This window comes from Engystomops pustulosus, chromosome 2, assembly GCF_040894005.1.
Source record: "Engystomops pustulosus chromosome 2, aEngPut4.maternal, whole genome shotgun sequence".
NCBI classification, from domain to species: domain Eukaryota; kingdom Metazoa; phylum Chordata; class Amphibia; order Anura; family Leptodactylidae; genus Engystomops; species Engystomops pustulosus.
Genome location: NC_092412.1, coordinates 154,599,963 through 154,621,692, shown reverse-complemented (window position 1 = coordinate 154,621,692; position 21,730 = coordinate 154,599,963). Strand labels below are relative to the sequence as shown.

Here is a 21,730-nt window from a genome sequence, read left to right as displayed (position 1 = left end):
TGTGACTTGGATAGTCGGTCGGCGCACATGGCCGTGTGCTATCCGATGACTTATATGACAAAAACAACCTTCTTGTGCATGAGGGCTCATTCTGAGAAATAAAAAGTCAACTTTTACACTTGCACATCTAGATAAATTTTGTTCTGTTCAGGACAAAGCCTAAAGTTATCTTATTTTGCGGTGATTCAGAGTGACATGTTAACTTGATTGCATATGTTTATCTACACCTTGAGACTCCATTAATGGGATTTCAACATAATGGCAACATCATCATTACATGGTTTACATTTTTTAACATCCAGAATCTTATTTTGTGGGGCGCTATTGTACATTGTTTGAACCTGTGGGCAAACGTTTTTACCCTATTAACATTTCAACAGCTATGGATAGCATTCTGACATAGGTCACCAATTAAACTGCATAAAACGGACTCATTTAGGCCTTGGTCTCATAATGCCATTGTTGACACAGATAGCATATTACATGTGGATTTGATGCACAGCATTTTTTAGATAAATCTGCGGCATAATACAGTAGCAGTGTAATCTCATACACACATTGCAGAAAAAAATCCAATGGAAATGGTTTTCCACTGCGGATCTATGATCTGGTGTGGTGGTAATCAATGTTTGCAGTAAAGAGGTTGAGCCTCGCTCCGTTGACAAAATTAGGGCATAAAGCGCATCGGAAAGCAGCCGATTTTGTGTACAGACAGCTAAAGACTGTTCACCAAAGAAATAAATCCAAAATATGGACTCATGAATCTTAAACAAGAGGAGTGAGTGGTAGTACTACTGTCCATTTATTTATACCTTTCCAGGATGGATACACAGAGAGGGCCTTGTTCTATGGAACAAACAACCCTTAAAGGGGTATTCCAGGAATAGGCATAATTTATATTCCAATAGGTAATTAAAATATCAGCTAATGTGTAATTGGTTGTTATTTAAAATTTTGCTCCCCTTAGCAGAAAAATGTGGTGTAGAATTAAAATGCTACTGGCCCTTTAACCAGTACATTGATTTTGTCCCTGTGGAGAAGACACAGGATAGAAGATGGCTTCCGGTCACATGTCCACATTACATTTCCTGCACCTGCCTGGACAGGTCATGTGATCACCACTACGTTTCGCTGTAGTCGGTTGGTTGCAGTGCATCCAGTACGGCCAGTGTGGTGCTGAGACGTCATCTCAGTGAGGTAATGTGTAGTGATGGCAGTTACATACCATTACTATGGTAACAGAGCAAAACAGTCTGTTGCATCATCGCTGGGAGCAGAGCATAAGAGGGAGGAGCTGGTATTGAGAACTGAAGGATCTTGGGAGTTGTAGATGGCGGCCATCTTGGAGATAAGTCTTCCCATGAATTTTAAAAGCAAACTATTTAAGCTCCCTTTTGTGATTAATGTTATTGAGTCTTGTTGTATTCATTTATTTATAGCATTATGAGTTTTTGTATCAGAAGTTGATATTCCTGGAATACCCCTTTAACTGTAAGAGACATGCCAGGAGAGGTGAAATGTCATTGTTAAGACAAGCATTAAGATGAGCAATCTAATCTAATAATCTTCTTGGTCAAATATAAACTATTTTAGGGCGCCACTGAACACTTTAAATGTAAATAAACAGTTTTCACCATAATTCCACTGAATCTTAGGCTAAGAAATGTAGTGTTTGATTTTTCATCTAACTCTGGTTTGTCCTGTGATTTTTGAAGATATAAGTTCCAAAGCAACTGCCGTTTTACTGACCATGCTTTAATAAATCTGGGAGTTCAGTTTAGACAAGTCAGATATGAAACAAGGGCTGGCTTGTAATTTGTATTATAGTCTGAATGAGCCCAAAGTCCTTATGCACATATTCAAAATATTAGCATCCATCATTGTCAACTTTTTAAGTTTGTATTCTACAGTATCTGTAGAGAAAAACACATAACCACTGTAGGTGTCCCATAATGCAAATCTTAAAAAATAAAGCTGCTTAGGAAATAGCATTTATATCTATTTATAGCATTTATAGCCCAAGCATGCCCCCAGACATAGAAGTAATATCCCCAGCCCGCCCAAGCTAGAAAATGAATACCCACAGCCATAAAGTGAATGCCCCGAGCCTGCCCCAGAAATAGAATTAATGGCCCCAGCCTGTCTTATTTATACAATAACTGCCCCATTCATACAATTAATGCCTCCACTCTATGATTAAGAAGAAAAAAACATAATACTCACCTCTTGTTCTACGGAAAAGGTTTCTTCCTGTCCTTGGTCTTCAGTAACTTGGTGTAGAGGCACGGGATAGTGACCTCTTACACCAAGCCGCGGAGCTACTTGGAGGGCCAGAGACCTGACAGCTGGTACGTGTCACCGTTCCTCCACGCTACACAGGTCGCACAATGATGTCAGTTGCGTGACCTGTGTAGCTGCGTGTGTAGACAGACGCAGAAGCAGTGGTGCTGCGCTGCGTCTGTTTACTAATTAATAGTACCTGCATCGAGTGTACGATGCAGCAGTACATTATCCGAGAGATTGTAGAGATTGTAGGGAGTACGGACCGGCCCCAGACTAACCGGCCCCTGCTAGTGTCCCTCGTAAACCAGGGATGGACAATTGTCATGTGTCAGATTTTGTTACTCCACAGTATAGTGATACCATATATCCTTCTGCATGGAAATGTTCCTGGCAAAGACAGGAAGATTGTGTTTATTCTGTTTTCTAAAAACTGCTCCTTTCCAGCCCCTCCCATTTGGCAACTGCCTAGTCACACAGCAGATGCTAATGAAAGGTACAATATAACATATCTTTTTTTCTGTAAAACCAATTTTTAATACAAAAACACTTTGGCAGTGTATGTACTATGCTCTGTGGGGACTGGGGGAGTGCTAAAAATGGGTCTCCTGGTGACAGGTTCCCTTTAACAAGTTCAAACAGCTATAATAAAATTATATTATAATATTTGTCTGTGCTACAGTCATTGCTGTTCTTTAATTATGATCATCAATTTTTTTGCAAAATAACGGTTTTATGTTGATATACTTTGGTTATTTTATAAAACACTGTTCACTGGTGTTCCCCATACAAAAAAATCCTCCAAATGTTGATAAATGGAAATTACTCTATATTATTTATGAAAAAAAATCAAGTGATCCTCAGTGTGTGCATGTTTATAATGCATAACTACATTTTCATAACTTCTAATGCAATGTGCTAGCTAGATCTAAAATTCCAGATCGGCTGTTCAGCAGTGAGAGTAATGGCACACGTGGCATTTTGAACGCATTTTTGGGCCGTTTTTAAGCAGTCCGTTAAAAAAACTCATGCGTTTTTGACCAGTTTGAATTAAGATAATTGGTCAAACCTGTCAAAAACGCATGCAGTTTTCAAAAATGCACGCGGTTTTTAATGGACTGATTAAAAACGGGTCAAAAACATGTTCAAAGCGCCACGGGTGGCATAACCCGTAGAGGTAACATATTTGTATTGTGTTTCTATATAATGCATAGACTCCCATCCGCTGCCATGTGTGCAGCCTGTGGCGAATAATATATATATATATATATATATATATATATATATTGTGACAAAGTCACTATTGAATTGGCGAGAAATTTAAGGTTTTTGTGTATTACAGCGACCACAGTGTGAATTGGGTCAAACTGGAAGCTGTTCTCCATGTGTTGGTCTCTTGGAAGACCTGGTACAGGACCCTAATTGCTGGAGTGGAGACAGAAGTGTGATCACTGCTTCAGACCAAAGGATCCAGTTTCTAATGAGTCTAATAATGCACCAGGTGTGCAATCCCTTAAAGAAGGGTGTGGAGCAGTCAGAAGACGCTCTCTACCTGGAGACACAGAGGCTGGACTGTGTGAGAGCCACACGTGAGTGACACGGGGTTACTGAACGTATGTTTCATGCTGGCAGGGAGAAGCCCTCCAGTGGCTAGTGAGGGCCGCCAAGTGTTTAGTTAGAGCCGGACAGGCAAGGATTTTTATTTGATGTTTTGTTTGTTACTGCTGTTTTTGCTGGAATAAATGCACAGTTTCAACTTTAATCCTGCTGTCCAAGAGAGCTTTGTCATTGCCGACCCCCACGTTTGAGCTGAACCCCTACAATATATATATATATATATATATATATATATATGAACAGGCCTTAGGGTGCTGTCACACGTTATTGTTTTGATTCCCTTTTATAACGGAGTAAAAAAAACCACTGGGGTGGCATACGATCGACAGTCAGCATCCGGTGTCTTGTATTGTGTAAGTGCAAGACATTGGCCGCTGATTGACGATCGCATGCGTTTGTATACAAACGCATAGTCACGTGACTGACGGGTCTAAAGAGGTTGACCAGAGCTGCTGGGTCTAATCAGACCCAGTACAACTATGATTAACATCAGCAGTAACAGGTGGTGTTTTCCCCCTGTAGCGGAGGCTCTTATGGATGCCTCAGTTACAGGGGAAAACTTAAAAAAAAAATTAATCAGTCCCTGATGATGTCACGGGAAACGACAATCTTCGCAAAGATGGTGGCAGGTTAACACCTATCGGTGGTAGCATCAATTGCGGGTGTTACCGGTAAGCCTTTGCTGCAATATGAATATGACCTCGGTAGACACAGCAACACCTGGAAGGGCACCTGTTTTCTTCTTCCTATTTCCCAGACCCCACCAGCATCACCCATGTGGACAAGGACGAGCATAATAATAACTCCTTTATTTAGCGCACACAGATTACGCCGCGCTACACAGATGATGATTGCAGGTCATGTGGTAACAGAAAAACAGATAAGCCGACACAACCACTTTCCTGGTGCATAAGGAATGAAATTTCCTTCAAAATGGCGTATTGCTAGCAAACAGGAATTCTGTATTTTCACATGAGGTGAGAGGAGGTAGAGCATAAAAAGATTGAACATTTGAATTCCTGTAAATAGCAGGCGAGTTTGTGTGAGTGTATAGATAGAATTAGAAAACAGGCGGCATTCCAAATTGGTGGAACAAATTCAAGTGGTCTTCATTCCCAAGCTGCTACGTTTCAGCTTTGTCCGAAGCCTTTCTCAAGCAAATGATCAAGTGTATAATAACCATTTTTATAGGAAGTGACAAGTACATAGTAGGTGGAGAAAAATAATACATAACATATAAAATGGTCATAGCGATTCCACTACATCATTAATATATACAGTACTTTAGAGGTGAACCAAAATATAGAGAGAGATAATCTCAAGTGTAAGTGCAAATGTGAGTGAACAACATACATAACACGGCGATCCTGTTCAAAGTATTCAATGCAAGGCATCTTCCAACTCAATCTGCGCATGCTCAGGCTGGATCCACCGGTGTTATCCAATCACTGCTTTTTATGCGTCCCTCTGATGCAAGCGAACACGCCCACAGTGGTAAACTTGCCTATTCCTCCTTTTGTCTGGCTTCCTTAGTGTACAAGGCTGGTCCGCCATCTGTGTCACTTCCAGTCTGTCATACGGTCTCACATGAGAGCGCCGATGTCACGGACACATGACTCCCTTTCGGCCATGCCCAGTACTCGTCCAAATGTACAGGCGCCATTTTGTTTAAGGGCAATTTTCTAGAGTTATCATGTGTTCCGAGCCTGGTAGACTTAGCTTCTTATGTATTACATACAAATGCTCTAATTGCCCATGTACATTTGGACAAGTACTGCCCATGTGTGAAAAGGAGTCACATGTCCTTGACTTTGGTGCCCACATGTGAGACCGTATGACAGACCGGAAGTGACACGGACAGCAGAACCGCCTTGTACACTAAGGAAGCCAGAGGTCTGGTGGAGTAGGCGCGTTTACCACTGTGGGCGTGTTTGCTTGCATCCGGCCTGAGCACGTGCAAATTGAGCTGGAATACGCTGTGCATTGAATACTTTGAACAGGATCGCTGTGTTATGTATGTTATTCACTCACATTTGCACCAACACTTCAGATTCTCTCTCTCTCTCTCTATATATATAATCACCTCTAAAGTACTGTTTATATAATTGATGTAATGGAATCGATACAACTATTTCACATGTTATGTAATATTTATCTCCATCTACTATGTACTTGTCACTTCCTATAAAAATGGTTTATGGGCAATTATTTGCTTGAGAAAGGCTTCAGATGAGGCTTAAACATAGCAGTTTGGGAATAAAGACCACTTGGAGTGCCACCTGTTTACTAATTTTATTATTGGAGGACTTGGCCTGTACTGGCACCCGATTATATTCAGCAGTGCCTATGGGAAACTTATATATATATACATACATACACAGTTGGTATACTTAGCTTTCCCACAATATTGAATTTTCTGGTGAATGGGCAATTATTTACAAGGCCATGGACCCTTATACCAAGTCCATGCCACCGTTTTGAAAGAGTCTGAATACTGCCTAAAGTGGTCTGAAATCTCCAATAAATGTAGACAGGGTATCTCAGATGCAAATAACTCCAATAAATGTCCTCTTCAAAGATGAATGACCCCTGGAGCATTACTGCCACAAGTGAAAATACCCATACTCTGGCAAGTCTGCTCATATGCTGGACAGATCACAGGCACTTTAACATTAGAGAAACCAATTTTTTTTTTTCTTGCTTACATAGTATAATACTTTTGCTGGCAAGAGAAGGAATATGTGTAGATTTAGAAAAAGAAAAAAAAAATACCCTTAAGACGATAAGCCAGTGTCCAAGAAGCTCATAAATTGTGTTGGATGGAAATGGTGACACCAGCTGTGACCTCCAGTAAGAATTCTACTGCAGCACCCTTATGCCTGTCCGTTCCAGCTGCTTACTTTCATCCGGGTGTAATGCAGAAGCTTATGTTCATAAAGGAGATTAAGAGCAAGCTTGAAGACACAAGGTCTCTCACAACAAAATATTCAAAAGCAGTAAACACGTGTTAAACATTAGTTTATACCTTTAGTGAATGTGTTTTGTCAGGTACTGTCCACCTTCTATTCTGAAAACACAGGGAGGGCCACACTTTACTGGCATGTATCTGCATATTACCCATCCAATCAGGAAGCTTCATGGAAAACACTGAGGTCATAGATCATAGTATTTACATTACATGCTACAAACCAAAAACAATCCCAGAAAAACCAGGAAGATCAGAATCACCATAATCTATGCTGGACATGAGAGAACAATATGAATACTTAGCCTCAAAGGCTACACCTCACAACGTCTCCTGTGTAACAGGTTATAAAATGGTTATGACACAATTTGTTGTTAATGTTTATAATGTTTCCTGCCAATTCACTGAAATTCTACTATATATATACACAAAAACAAGAGATCTGGATAACTAGAAATGATGCCTCTAACAAGTTTTAGACATACATACACATAATATATATACATACGTATACACACAGACTATGCAGTATTGGACGGTAAGGCTTTTCACTGACTTGTTTATCTAAAACCTCCTTTTCTTGATCAGTCTAGAAGCCTCTGGTATTGTGCTCCTCCACTTAAACTACAACACGTATGTTTATCTAGAACACACATAACTCGTCGTGCACACAACAGATTTTAATCATACACGGCGATGTTGGAAATATTTTTCTTTTTTTAACAAAAACATATCCATTCTATCTCACAAACAACCCTCAGCCTCTCTCTCATGCACACCTCTCACACACAGCTGTGTCAGTGCACATTGTACAGGGTCAGACATCTGGGCTGTTGCTGGGCAACGCAGCCCCCCCACTCGCCACTTACCTGGCAGTGAGACACCCCCCTGCAGGCAGATCTGGAGGAGCAGCAGTGACCTCCACCCCCCCACTAATCTACAGCAAGGCCAGAACAGAGGATTAACTAGCACCCTGCCAGAGAGAACCCTGCAGAGCTTTGAAAAGTAACCCTTCCCCAGCCAGAGAAAGGCATACAAAGCATAGCAATGTATAAACCCTCCGGAGCGTATCAACGTAACCACTACCAAGGCTGAGAAAACCGTCAATGCAAAGCAGCGATCTGCTCCTTCTAGAAGCAATCAAAGCAACGTTCTGCTAACATTTTCCAACCAAAACACATAATCCATTAACAGCAGCAACACTGAAGCTGGAAATGGCTTATAAACAGACACATCTTCATCCATGTATGTAGAAATATGTGTGCTACACGTGGAGGTTTTGTGTTACTGCCTCCCAACAAGCAATGAGGTGTATCTGGGATAATTAGTATTGGAGGGTGATCGTGGTAGAGGCCTGGGGGGATTGTGGGAGGACAGTCTGTTCTGAGCAGGAAGGGTCATAGAGCAGCAGGAGATTGTCACACTGCTGGCACAGCTAGGAGAGGGAAACTGACGATGGGGACATCAAGAGCCTAGTGTGAACTGATGGGTGGGGGGAGAGGAGAGCAGGATACAGCAACTGCTAAGGAAAGAAAAGAAGCCGAATGGATACAGACAAAAAGACAACACACAGGATGGAAAAGCAAGAGATTTAGGATACATGTTCATACAATTAATTTCTAGGAGGGGTGGCAGGAAATAGTATGTGAATTGCCATGGTCAGGAAAGAGAAGGGATGTAAGCAGGGAACAGCTGAGAGGAGAAAGATCGCCACAAAGGTCTAAAAGTTAATGCAGTGTATGCAGATTATATACAGGAAGGCAAAGACAAAGCAAGTGTCCAGGCAGAGAGTGGTGTGACCTAGGAGAGGGTAATGATGAAATAAAAGGTTAAAGATGTTCAATGATATCATCAAGGAAGGCAGAATGTGTGAAAGAAAGATAAGAAATGCAATGATGTGAGATTAAAGATATAAAAAGACCAGAGAAAAGAAGAAATAAATATCAGGTAAGAAATAAATCTGGGTAAGGCTTAGTTGGAAGGAATACCAAAGCTGATAAAAGACTGGAAGCACAAAGGAGTCTAGTGGAAACAGAGACCTGATCACTGTCACCTTGGATTATCACACACTAATATCACAATCCTGGAGACAGATTCCAGGAAGAGTGCACATGGCTGCATTCACAGTCTGGTGTATCGTCATTCGCATTCACTCGTATTAAACACACAAGTCAGGTTTTGGACAATACACAATTTATGAGAAATCCTTATTTACAATAAATAGTTTTAACCGCCGAGGGTGGTGGTAGGGCATTTAACATACGCAATTTCAGTGCAGCCGGTAGATGGGGGGGACACAGGGTGGTGGTTCAGGATAGGGGGTATGTGAGGGAAAGGGACAGGATAACCTTTTCCATGAGAGCTGCCAGTGCACTGCAGGCAACTCTGATCAAATGGGAATAAGATCAGACTTCCACCCTGCTACATTCCCTACCTCCCCCTCACATACTCCCCATTTCCCCTATTTCTTCTTTTTTTACATTTTGAAACATTTAAAAAATTTCTTATGTACAATTTTTGCTGGTTTTGTGAAGAAAGTAAAAACAAGATAAAATTTAACAAAAAAAAAAAAAAACAAACACAAATTTCTTCTCAGGGGAGAACTGAAGGGAAGGAGGTTCCAGAGCTCAAGGAGGAGAGAGGGAGCGCACACATGATGTAGGTGGTGCAGGGCTCAGAAGGGGATCCCACGGCGCTTCTTCTGGCTTCAGTAGAGGAGAATGGTATCAGCTGTGGATTTTAAGAAAAAAAAAAAACAATGACCAGAGAGATCACACAACGCTATTATATATAAAAAATAGAATAGACAGACATGGCTCATGGGGCAGAGTGTGTGCGCAGCAGTGTGCAATATAAAACAGTGCGAGTACAGATACGACTACACTAACCCAGGGTCAGGCCTGGTGATTCTAGTCAGCTGCCACTAATGCCACCCTTGGTAGATTTGCCATTAACTTGGACACTAGCTGACGGCTGAAAGATAGAAAGCCTTAATCAGAACTGCTGCTCTACTCCAATGACTGAGTCATGTAAAGACAGGGAAGATTCCTTGTGAAATGCCCCCCAGCAGCAACCAGACAAAAAGCTGCTTTCTGCTGCAGTTTTAAGCAGCGATTTCTCTGCGGGAGAGAGGAGAGGTGGAGTTCAACCACTGCATCTGTTTCATCACAGAATTTGGGTAGAATTTATATAAATAACATTCACTGTGCTGGCTAGCTGCAGATGGTTCACTTCAAAATGCAATTTTCCAAAAAAGGGGGAAATATCAGCGCAAATGGGGACATAAACAGTGACCTCTGCAGGCTATACGAATTAAACACAATTTTGACAACTTTTTAGGCAGACACTGCACACCAGTATTTGCCTACAATGAGAACACTGGTTGGACAGGCGAGTCAAGGACATCCATACTGCTTTTCCAAAAGCTATCATTATAGGCAGTAGATATAGTTATTAGTGCAGTTCAGAGAAATGACCCCTAAATAGCTGGTTTCAGGACACTGGATGGCATTGGAAGTTTCGAAAGTGGCTGCCAATAGATCACATCAGCAGATTTCAACTTTAAAAACCTCTTGCACATAACCTAGGGACTGCCTGTATTTGGTATCCAAGTGATCAGAATGACCCACATAATAAAGGTTGGTTTGTTGTTACGTTTGGAGACTATTACCACCCCTCAAATAATAAAAGGGGAAGTGTGATCCAGAGTGCACGCTAAAAAGCTTTTTTTTTTTTTTTTTAAAATGCACAAATTTTTTTTTATTTCTTCCAGCTTCCTAGCACATTGCATGAAATATTTAGTGGTACCAATAGGAAGTACAATTTGCCCCACAGAACAACGCTCATCCAGTAAATTGAAATGTTTTTATTATATATATATATATATATATATATATATATATATATATATATATATATATATATATTTTTTTTTTTTTAGATTAGGGCATGTGGAATCGAAAAATGGAAAAAAGTGGTGGCAAAATTAGCAAATGTCATATTTTTAGAATTAACCAATGTTCCTCAATGTGACAATATACAGGTCACCTGATCAGCAGCAGTGGCACAGGGCATATTGGATTTTCAGTGACCCATTTTTTTGTCATTATTAACAAAAACACAAGTAAACAGACAAGGGAGAGGACTTCTTTTTTCATAGAGCCACAGTGGGTAGAAATATGGGAGTCCACACGAAAAAGCAGCCAAAATACTTTGAGGTTAGAAACTTCCCTCAAAGTACTTTTTGTTTGTACTTGGTCCCTTACAGGATTGCACATGGTGTTTTGGAGGCTACGTTGAAGTGAGTCAGAGGTTACATATATAGTGGTCATGTCCTAGGGCTAAAAGCCTTTGGAAGCCTCTAAGGTACTGTTACTTTTTAAAATGGTCACCAATAGTTTTGCCACACAACAACTCTTTTCCTTTTTGGACACTGAAGAAACCATTGTGCTGGCCTGGAAGAATCACGACTTCCCCGAGGTCAAATGATAGTTGAATTGATGTATGACCAATGAAATTAAATTATCTTAATCTTGCATGATAAGCTTTTGAAGGTTTTGTCACCATTGTGGGACTACTCTCAATATTCCTAAAGTGAAGCCTCAATGGAATCCCTATATGCTCATTCATTTAACCCAGCTGCTCAGGACTCTATCCCCTCCCATTGGTCTTCTCTCACTTCAGCCCTTTCTTCCTCTTATGCTAATCTTTCCCCCCTTCCATTTTTTTTGTTAGAGTATATCATGTATAAAATGGTCAATTTTAGTTCATGAGGCTTATGCCAAGCCTCTTCTAGTAAATGTTAATAAGATGGTTTACATTAATTGTAGATTAACTCTTTACTATTATTGTCCATTCATTGGAGCCCACCCGGAGTTTCAGATTTTTTTTCTGTAATTGGACCAAAGATCAATAGACCTTCATTAGACACCTTACAGCTGATCATTGCAGCTTGAGACTATAGCAAAGCATTCAGAGACCTTCACCAGAGGTCACAGTTGGTAGAGGGGTCCGTCTTTAACTTGGGGTCGTGTGTCCTTAAGTACCGCCTGTATATGGATAGCACACAAGCCTGTTGAGCCTAGGAACTAGTGCCACTATTGAGCAGGTATCACCATAACCTAACCCACATGCTGTATGCCACCTCTGCAGCACTAGGATGTTGTATGTTTAGAAAAACCTAGATGTGGAAGGGATAAAAATATACAATTCTGTGTATACAGGCCCGATTTACATCTTTTTAGACAGTAGTTGAAGTGGGCCAAGCAGTGCCATTACACATTTCTCAATTGAGATATCTTGTTTGCTACTGGACAAATTGTACTTCCTAGAAGCGCCATTAAAAGGGAACCAGTCATCAGGAAGGTCATTATTACATGATGACCGGTTCCAATAGCCTCTGGCATGCCGATTTCAGAAATGCCTTAGATGTGCATCTGAGTAATTCCACTGCTTTTAATTGTTTCTTTAATTTTACCGGTCTTTTTCAGATGAGAATAGTTTGCAACGATCTGCTGATGTAAGCAATGGAGAGGATGAGAAAGTGTGAGGGAGGAGGCGGTATTGAGGAGAAAATGTCTCATGCCATCTTATCTATCCACTGAACTTTCCCTGGGACTCACGACACACTGCTTCAGGGAGACTCATATTTTTAAAGGAAGGGGAAAAAAAAAAAAAAAAAAATGCACAAAAGGCATTTTCTAAATCAACATGCCAGCGGCTATTAGAACCTGTCATGTAGTACTGACCTTCCTAATGAAAGGTTCCCGTTAACCCCTTCCCACCGCAGCCCTTTTTCGTTTTCATTTTTCACTCCCCACCTTCAAAAATCTATAACTATTTTTTAACTTTCCCATGTACAGAGCTGTGTGAAGGCTTGTTTTCTGCGTAACAAATTGCACTTCAAAATGGTGGTATTTATTATTCCACACTGTGTACTGGGAAGTAGGAAAAAAAATTCCAAATGCAGTAAAATTGGTGAAAAAACATTTGCACCGTGTACTTGGGCTTTTGTGCCGTAGGCTTGAATTTTACTGCACGCCACAAATGACATGTCTACTATATTTTTTTGGGTAGGTAGGATTATAGGGATACCAAATTTGAAAAGGTCTTATGTTTTCGTACATTTACAAAAATTAAAACCTTCTGTACAAATTTTTTTTTTATAGATTTTGCCATCTTCTGATGCTAAAATTTTTTTCATACTTTGATGTACTGAGCTGCGGGTGGTGTAATTTTTTGCGACTTTTTAATGACGATTCCAATGCTACAATTTTTAGGACGGTACAACCTTTTGATAACTTTTTCTAGAATATTTTATATTTAAAATGGCAAAAAAGTGCCATTTTTGACTTTGGGCGCTATTTTCCATTACGAGGTTAAACGCAGTGAAAAACACTATTATATTTTGATAGAACGGGCATTTTCGGACGCTGCGATACCCAATGTGTTCATGCTTTTTATTGTTTATGTTTATATCAGTTCTAGGGAAATGGGGGTGATTTGCATTTTTAGGGTATTTTTAATTATTTTTTTAAACTTATTTTTACTATTTTCAGACTCCCTAGGGTACTTTAACCCTAGGTTGTCTGATTGATCCTACCATATACTGTCATACTACAGTATGGCAGTATATGGGGATTTTCCTCCTCATTCATTACACCCCCGATCGGTGCTACCACTGACCACGGGTGTTACTGGTAAGCCTTTGCTGCAATATGCAGCAAAGACTTACTGGCTATGGAGAGGGCTCTGCCCGTGAGCCCGCTGCATGTGCCCGCACGCGGCATGTGACGTACTATTACGTCACATGTCGGTAAGAGGTTAAAGGAAATCTACCATTTGATTTCATGCATTATGAACCAAACATGAGAATGCTGTAGCTACACTGATGCAGCATCATATCTTGTTTAACCCCCGAGTTGAGTGGTTTTGCTGAAAAAACAATTGTGACATTCAGGACCTTGGAAAAGTTCGATTGCATGCTTCTTGCAGTACATAAACATTATAGGAGCCGTGTGTACTGTCTAGACAGGACTAATCAACCTGAGCTGGATCACTCATACACAGCAGTTGGGTGATGGTGCAGTAATTGATTGCTTCTGCCTTTCAGTGATTATTTTCAGACATTATTTTCCTGAGCAGTGTAAGAAGAGAAGCAGCACTGAGCCAAGCAAAGGAGCAACAGACACTTGTTATCCTGAATTTTATGAACTTAATACCTTAAATGTAAATCTTTCAGGGGAGGGTGGGGCAGCAGTGTTTTAACACTATATAGAAGGATCTGCTGTATAATAAAGACTATTATATGATGATAATGTCAGGAATTGAGGTTTCTGTGCCCGATATGCAGAAGACTGTATACAATTACTTTATCCCCTCATATCTCCCAAATTACAAATATGACGTAACACATAAGAACGTTAGGATTGGTTCAATCAAAAAGTGGAGGGGAAATGCCAATAGAGGAGTCTATTTAATTTTTAGCTAGTTCCAGCAGAGGGAATTTCTGATACATGTCTTGAAGTGGGATTATAGTCTACTAGAGGAAAGGATTGGTGTGGTTCCAAAAGGCTTTAGAATGCATCAGAAAACAAAGGATGCCGCTTCCGTGGTTTCCAATGAGGTTTTTAGTTTCAGAAAATAAAATAGTGCTTGAAAGTGTGTAAACCCAGAATTTTCTATATTAATGCAAACATTTGAGTGAAAACTGCATCACAATGTCCTTAAAGTAGATAAGAGAACCAAATCAAACAAATATTAGACCCGGTTAATTATTTGTTGAAGGATAATTATCCAATATCCCATTGTATGAGTGAATCAGGGTGCGGTCACACGTCGCGTTTAAAAACACATTGCAATATCTAAAGAGTGATTTGCCTAATTATAAACAGCTGTTAACACGTGTGTTTACAAAACACAACCGTTAATGCATTGTTAACACGTGTATGTTAACGCATGCTTTAACATTTGCGTTTTGTAAACGCAAATGTTAACAGCTGTTTAATTAGGCAAATCACTCTTTAGCTATTGCAATGAGTTTTTAAACGCATGCGTTAAACGTGACGTGTGACCGCACCCATAGCAGATAATTTGGAAAAAAGTGTTTTGAAGGGATGGAATGCCGATCAGGTGTTTTCTTTAGTCCCTACAGGATATTTTCAGGGGAGTTCTCAAAAGGGAGTAACTTTTTTTTTTTTAACAGATTTTTTTGGATTTCAAGCAGGGCCATCACTTATATTTTATAACTATTATTGCTTTGTAATATGTTAATTTGTTTTCGTATGTACCCAATGATCTGTAAAGAGTTGCAGAATCTGATTGCGCTATATGAAAATGTATTAATGTCATTATTAAAACCTTGCTTAGATCATTTGCGGCAGAGGGAGTAACGTAGGCAGAAAGTTAGAGGCAACAAAGAGTAGAGTTTTTACACCGTCTACTGCTTCAAAAGACCTCCGGAGGCCTGTGATCCTTAAAGGGGTTGTCCGCTTTCAGCAAAATAACGGATATGCTTTGTATAATGAAAAATTATACTATTTTCCCATATACTTTCTGTATACTTATGTATACTTTACGTATACTTCTAGTGGATAAAAATCTGACCATGGTCACACAGGAGCACGGCTCAGTATAACACAGCTCCGATTACACTCTGATCATAACAGCTTGTGCACCTGCGTGTCCATCACATGACCATGGACAGATTTATATCCACTAGGAGTAAACATAGAAGCTTTCTATAGCAGGACAGCAAGAGATCAGGAAAATCTGGCAACTGATACATGAATGGATACAGAAAGTATATTGGAAAATAGTGTAACTTTTCAATACACAAATATCAATTATTTGCTGGAAGTGGACAACCCCTTTAATTATGTTCCAAGGTATCATTGCAGTGCATCCTGTTTACTGCACTGGGGGGCATGGCCTGTTTGAGGTTGGAGCTACCAATGAGGCCAGTTTCATTTGATAAATATTGACTGCAGCTTCTAAAGGGTCAAATGGCAATGATCAGTTAGTTGTTGTACGGTGGCTAAAAGGTTGAACAGTGATCAAAGTCTGGTCTTCACGCCACATATTTGTGGAAGTGCATTATGGCAGGATAAAAGGAGATTTCCAATTACCGGTATGTCAGAGATGTTGATGTCCATATGACAGAAAATGTTCCAAAACCATCTCTAAAAGAGCTTGCACTTCACCAATCCACACAGACATGTGGACAAATGGAGATGAACCCAAGAAAATCTATAAGCAACTAAAGGCCTTCCTTTCACTAGCTAATGTCCATAAGTTCACCATCAAGAAGATGGGGCGCATAATAGCAGAGCAAAAAGAAAGCTACTACAAGCCAAATAGAACATTGCTGCCCGTCTACTCAAAATCAACTAGACAAAGCAAAAGGCTATATGACAAGCAAGACCAAAATAGAGCTTTTAGTATAAAGAAGCATCATTCTGTTTGGGAACAGGAAAAACCTAATACCATTGCTGAAAAAGGGTAGCAGTAGAAGCATTGGGAAGCTTGCCATTATTGATGGGAAAAAAAGAATTCTGAATAAAAGCAGTAATTTGTAAAGGAAGATGTCAGGACATCTGTGTGCTAGTTTAATTTACAGAGAACATGGGTCATACAAGAGGCCAACAACCCTAAGCACACATTTAATTCTACCAAAGAATAGTGGTTGAGAAATTGCCACTTTAGGTGTGTGTGTGATATTAGACAAGTTACCAATACACATCTTTTAATACTTTACCACTTTCTTGAAAAGTAAAGCGAGTCCCCAGGTTTAGGTCTTTTACCTCATCAGCTGCCATTATGTCCATTAAATGTGTCATGTGGTCCACAACCAATCTACCTTCATGAATACCAACACAAGGTCCTGAATACAATCAAAGTTCTGGAAGGGTGATTGCTCATGGACAGTTAGAGATCACATGACCGTCTGTCTGCAACCATTGTATGGACAGGAATGGCTGGCTGATGATGTAAAATACATTTCTTTACTTTACATCAAGAAATTGGTGCCAAACTATTAATAGATTAAATCAATGAATATCCTGCCCCCAAAATTTCGGACAATTGTAACATGAGGTAAAGTCTCCAATCCCTTTAATCCAATAAAGTATTGAGGAAGGTCCCAAAGTGTGGACTACATACAATGCATATGGAAAGTAATCAGACCCCTTCAAGGGTCGCATTTAACGCATGTGTTTAAAAACGCATTGGAATAGCTGAAGTGTGATTTGCCTAATTAAACAGCTGTTAACACATGTGTTTACAAAACTCAACCGTTAACACATTATTAACTGCTGTTTAATTAGGCAAATCACTCTTCAGCCATTGCAATGCATTTTTAAGCGCATGCATTAAACGCGATGTGTGCCCGCACCCTAAGGCTGGTGCCACACGTGGCGCTTTTGTCTGCGTTTGCGAACGCAAACACAGACAAAGTCGCGCCCACCGGGGAGGGCCTCGGCCCGATCGCATCGGCGTTTCTATGGAAACGCCTGCGATCGGGAACGAGCCGCCGGTGTTTCGTGTTAATTTAACGCGAAACACCGGCGTCTCGTTCCCGATCGCAGGCGTTTCCATAGAAACGCCGATGCGATCGGGCCGAGGCCCGCCCCGGTGGGCGCGACTTTGTCTGCGTTTGCGTTCGCAAACAAAAGCGCCACGTGTGGCGCCAGCCTAAGGGTGAAGACACACATGGCGTTTTTGGGCCATTTTTACTAAGTGCGTTTTTGTCCGTTTTTCATTGCGCAATTTCGGAAAAACGGACAAAAACGCATGCGTTTTCAAAAAACGCATGCGTTTTTAAAAAACGGATGCGCTTTTTAACGCATGCGTTTTTAACGATCTGAACACGCACTTAGTAAAAACGGCCCAAAAACGCCATGTGTGTCTTCACCCTAAATGTTTTACTTTGTGTCATTGAAGGGAGTAGGCAAGATCAAAAGAGTTTTTTTAATGTTCTTTAAAGTCCACCAATGTTCAGCATCCAACTTGAGGGAACCACTTAAACAGCTGAAATAGATCCACACTAAGAAAAGGAGATTCCTCCAAGAAATTTCTCCAATCTGATGTGCAGGATTTTAAAATTACAAGTTTTAGATGCAGCTCTGGTTGCACAGGGAGGTCATCCCATACTTAAAGAGCAAAGGTTCACAAACTTTGCTACTCAAAGATATGAGATAGATTATCAATTTCCTCAGTAAATAACCTGTGTTATACAGAAATATGGAAACTTCTGAGGTTTGACAAACTTTCAAGAACCAATGTGTGTTTCATTTGTGTTTATTTATTACAACCAAAAACTGTGATAAAATGGCAACACACCCTTAACATGGGAAATATCACTGCAAGACCCCAATGGCAGAAGTTTATTTAGAATAGGAACAGAAGATCCAATGTTGAAATCCAAAACACCAATCTTTGTTATAATAATATATATATATTAGGGATGGTTGGGAGGCCCCCTGATGACAACCCCCTACAGATTGGTGTCTGTTGCAACAAGGAGTAGCTTTTGTAAAATTGCAAATGTATTGACAGTGTTGTAGCTACTTGCTCTGACAAGGTTTGGTAAAACCATATGAAAAAGAAGTATTTTTTTCTGGTTGAAGCATTTCTGTGGGTTTTTTTCTCCAGTTACAAGACTGTCCACATCTCTCAATGCCATAATACCCTAGTGTAGTAAATGTGTTTATAGTCCCCCACAAACATAGCATGTCCATCTACTCCTATAAGTTATAATAAATAAAACTTAAAAATAGGGACATAAGTCCATTTGTTCGGCTGCCAGCACCTGGGCTGAAGTACAGGCCCCAAGTCCTGATGTACTAAAACTGCCCTCCAGAACTTTTCCCCAAAGCATGCTAAGTTAATATCATGTTGCATAGCATTAACCTCAATGTGCACAAATAGTTTTAATAGTAATATTTTAAAACTAAAAATGTTGCTGTGGTATGGGTTCCTAAATGGGTTTTTTTCCAAAAAAAAAAATGCTCTTCTCCTGACCACACGTAGTGCATAGTGGGCATTATTTTTGGATGCGGCATTTATGTTTTTCAACGTCCGGACAACCCCTCTAAAGACAAGGTCCAAAAATGATACCATTTAAGGAACCTAAAGAAAATCCTCACAATTATAGCTATTTTAACTCCCATTACAATTAGATAATCAACTGTTAAGCACTCATCATCTTTCCATCCATTCTCCAGTAATAGGCAAATCATAAAGCACTTACCCAAATGTCATACAAAGAGAGCCAACTCTCACCAGGAAAACCTTATGGATGGAAACTTGGTCAATCTAGGCACAAGTTGCATCCATAGAAAGGTCAGAAGATACATGTAATTTATAAAGATTACTGTCCTAACCTATGCAATTCAATAAAGTCATTGACTAATTAAATCAAGCTATATTCTCCACATGCAATCGATGCTAGATTAACATGATTCCTTAAGGCGGATTTGGAAGTCATTCAAAAATATATTCTCAGTCAGCTTTTAATAAATCCTATGTCAGTGATGGCTAACCAGGAAGTTTTGGTGACACACAGCAAGCCGACAGCATCCAGAAACTGGACTCTTCAGCTGAGAGCGTGCCGCAGCACCCTTCACTAACGGGCATGTTGGCAGCTGTTCTCACTGCACTATCAGCAGGAGAGTAGCCGTACCTCCGGATGCGGACGCGGTCTTCTCTCCTTTAACTGGCTGACCCTGTCAGTATCCGGAGGTGGGATAACTCTCCTGCTGAGACCATAGCACGAACAGTGGCTATATTACTTCTATTAGTGAAGGCAGTTATGTTAGTTAAGTCAAGCACAAACTCCCAACTCTCAATTAAATTTATTGTGTCAGCTTCCAAGTGTGGAACAAAGGTTCATTCCAGGTGGGATATGAGAGTCATCTCATGCATGTGTGCTCCTTACACCAATATCTTAAAGCCGCTGCCAATATACACTCACCGGCCACTTTATTAGGTACACCATGCTAGTAACGGGTTGGACCCCCTTTTGCCTTCAGAACTGCCTCAATTCTTTGTTGGCATAGATTCAACAAGGTGCTGGAAGTCAGATGATTCCAGTTTTATGACATGGCGCATTATCCTGCTGAAAGTAGCCATCAGATGTTGGGTACATTGTGGTCATAAAGGAATGGACATGGTCAGCAACAATACTCAGGTAGGCTGTGGCGTTGCAACGATGCTCAATTGGTACCAAGGGGCCCAAAGAGTGCCAACAAAATATTCCCCACACCATGACACCACCACCACCAGCCTGAACCGTTGATACAAGGCAGGATGGATCCATGCTTTCATATTGTTGACGCCAAATTCTGACCCTACCATCCGAATGACCATCAGACCAGGCAACATATTTCCAATCTTCTACTGTCCAATTTCGATGAGCTTGTGCAAATTGTAGCCTCAGTTTCCTGTTCTTAGCTGAAAGGAGTGGCACCCGGTGTGGTCTTCTGCTGCTGTAGCCCATCTGCCTCAAAGTTCGACGTACTGTGCGTTCAGAGATGCTCTTCTGCCTACCTTGGTTGTAACGGGTGGCGATTTGAGTCACTGTTGCCTTTCTATCAGCTCGAACCAGTCTGCCCATTCTCCTCTGACCTCTGGCATCAACAAGGCATTTCCGCCCACAGAACTGCCGCTCACTGGATGTTTTTTCTTTTTTGGACCATTCTCTGTAAACCCTAGAGATGGTTGTGCGTGAAAATCCCAGTAGATCAGCAGTTTCTGAAATACTCAGACCAGCCCTTCTGGCACCAACAACCATGCAATGTTCAAAGGCACTCAAATCACCTTTCTTCCCCATAATGATGCTTGGTTTGAACTGCAGGAGATTGTCTTGACCATGTCTACATGCCGCCATGTGATTGGCTGATTAGAAATTAAGTGTTAACGAGCAGTTGGACAGGTGTACCTAATAAAGTGGCCGGTGAGTGTATATCCCTTTTCTGCGGGTGCACCCACCACCATTACCACACAGCAATACTAGAGAAAGCTGCAAATATCACAAAAGTGAGTTTTTTTAAAACTAATTTTGTCCTAGGTTAAAATGTCAAATCTGTGCTGGAAAAAAAAACTGCTGCAAATAACCATAAAAACATTTTGGTTTATCTCCAAAATTCATATGAGAGAACAATAAAGCTAGAATCATGCCTTATAAATGATGCACTACCTCAAAAGCACAAAAACATGCCTTAAAGTCACTTAGAAGTATGAAAAGCAACTTTGTTACATAATGTTAAGTAAGATTGGCTTATAAGTAACTTGAGAAAAGCAAATCTTATATGGTGGATATCCAATGCTTGTTATACAGCACCGAGTCCGGCAGCCTAGAAACACAGCAGGCTGCAATGTTACTCCAACTCAGAGTTCAACAACAATATGTTGCAAATTATATAACTTTAACCCCTTAACGCTCTGCGCCGTAGCTCTACGGCGCAGAGGTATAAGGGATGTATGAAGAGGGCTCACGGGCTGAGTCCTCTTCATACAGAGGTGGGGGTTTTTGCATTTTGCACAAAACCCCCACCGCTAATAACCGCGGTCGGTGCTTGCACCGATCGCGGCTATTAACCCTCTAAACGCCGCCCGCAAAGTCGCGGGCGGCGTTTAAAAGACGGCGGCGCGCGGGCGCCGCCATCTTTTTTTCGATCGCCACGCCCCCGAACGTCATCGGGGGGCGGCGATCGGTTACCATGGTAGCCTCGGGTCTTCTCTTGACACGAGGCTACATGGTTTATGCAGGTTCGTTACAATGAGCCAGTGGCTCATTGTAATGTAAGACCTGCAAAAACGCCATATATTGCAATACTGTAGTATTGCAGTATATGGTAGGAGCGATCTGAT

At 40.7% G+C, this 21,730-nt stretch overlaps 1 protein-coding gene across 1 annotated transcript in view; it reads right to left on the bottom strand.

The window, feature by feature from the left end:
- Positions 1-9,038: 9,038 nt before the first annotated feature.
- Positions 9,039-21,730, bottom strand: part of AHDC1 (AT-hook DNA binding motif containing 1) — a 70,739-nt gene continuing 58,047 nt past the window's right edge. Inside the window, exon 5 of the mRNA XM_072137006.1 lies at positions 9,039-9,592. The gene's annotated coding sequence lies outside the window, so the exon portion shown is untranslated. The remainder of the gene's footprint in view (positions 9,593-21,730) is intronic.